Source organism: Gavialis gangeticus, unplaced genomic scaffold, assembly GCF_001723915.1.
Source record: "Gavialis gangeticus isolate Ggan-Ray unplaced genomic scaffold, GavGan_comp1, whole genome shotgun sequence".
Lineage (NCBI taxonomy): Eukaryota > Metazoa > Chordata > Crocodylia > Gavialidae > Gavialis > Gavialis gangeticus.
The window spans coordinates 142,371,919-142,373,572 of record NW_017729024.1 but is presented as its reverse complement, the minus strand read 5'-3'; the positions used below and the strand labels follow the sequence as shown (position 1 = coordinate 142,373,572).

The following is a 1,654-nucleotide window of genomic DNA, read 5'->3' as shown; positions in this document are numbered from 1 at the left end:
TTGACAAGGTCAGGAGGCTTGTCAGTGAGGCCCTAAGGGACCATGACCCCAGGGGAAGGGGAGTTCAGGAAGAGTGGTTGCTCCTCAAGGGAGTGATCCTCAATGCAGAAGCTAATTCTATTCCAGCTCGGAGGCAGCAAGAGGGCACAGCAGCATCCCTGGCTCTCCAGGGCTCTAGCAGACCTCCTGAGGCTAAAAAGAAAGGCCTACAAAGGATGGAGGATGGGATTCACCTCTGTCGGGGAAAATCGCCGAATGAATCGGGCCCCAAGGTCATGGTGGGCCAGGGTGGTGGATTGGAACACAAACAGGCGGGATTATTGGCGTGGAGGTCTGAGGCACAGAAGCGTAATGGTTTCAAACAAAGGTGATTTATTTGACTTACGCTTAGAAGGCGTAGGTAGAGTTGCTTTCTTCAGTTACAGTAAATACAAACAACAGAGGGGTCTGTCGGCCCACGGGGTTCTTAAGTAAGCCCTTGCTATCTAGCCGGAGCTAGGGGCAGCTGCTCAACTTAATAGTCCCAGGGCTGGTCAACGGCTCATTAAAGGAACAAACGAACAACAAAACTGTAACAAGGGGAACGAAGAATGAGTCGTGATGCCAGTCCAACAGGACAAACGGATGATCGAATAGCTGTGCCGAGGTCAAAAGCCAGGTAGTTGATGAGATTGTGATTGGACCCAGTAGGGTTGCGCAGAATCGTGGTCGAGATTGAAAGCCAAACAGTCCAGGAACCAGAAAATCAATACGGCATGAGCGAGAAATAGTAACGCAGCGAGAACCCACGCTGGAGGAGACCGATAGGCTGCAGAGCCTAACTGAGAGACAGTCCCTGAAGACCAGTCTCTGTCCTCAGTTTAACGGCTCTCCCCCCCAAGGGAGGGGCTCACTGATCTTTTATAAGAATTTGGTGGCCAATCAAAACACTTTCTCCAAAGAAATTTCTAGTCCAATTACCTCATGCTTTTAGCTGTCACTGAGCATGCGTCTGCGGGGAAAGTAGGTCAGTAATGACTGACAGGTCCTCAGGTCACCCAGGGGGCATGAGCTGGGTAAGCCTTGGAATTTTCCACTCACAGAGTTAAATGTGCATGTCAGTTTCAGCTCTTCTGTGTTGTCAGTACACCGTTAAGATTTTCTGTGACAACCTCCAAAGAGGAATATTCTGTACTGGTCTGGGCCTGCAGGGAGCAAACGAGGAAAGCCAAGGCTGCAACTGAACTCCAACTAGCTTTGAGTATCAAGGACAATAAAAAGTCCTTTTTCAGTTATGTGGGGAGCCAGAGGAAAAGCAAGGGCAACATTATACCCCTGCTAAACCAGATGGGACAACTGACAACTGATGCGCAGGAAAAAGGCAACCTATTAAATGGGTACTTTGCATTGGTCTTTCATCAGTCCCATGGGACACCCATGCCCACTACAGGACAGGGAGGTCTGGGTGAGGGAGATCCCCTGCCCTCCATCAATGCTGACCTCGTGAAGGAACACCTTGAGAAGCTGGATACCTTCAAATCAGCTGAGAATCTACACCCCAGGGCACTCAGGGAGCTGGCGAGCATCATAACCCAGCCTCTGGCATGGATCTTTGAGAACTCCTGGCGCTCTGGTGTAGTGCCCAAAACCTGGAAGAAGGCCAATGTGGTGCCTA

At 50.4% G+C, this 1,654-nt stretch overlaps 1 protein-coding gene across 1 annotated transcript in view; it reads left to right on the top strand.

Annotated features, from left to right (window-relative positions):
• The window catches only part of LOC109297798 (ras-related protein Rab-3C), a 147,420-nt gene that overhangs the window by 54,291 nt on the left and 91,475 nt on the right, over nt 1-1,654 (top strand). The window lies entirely within an intron of this gene.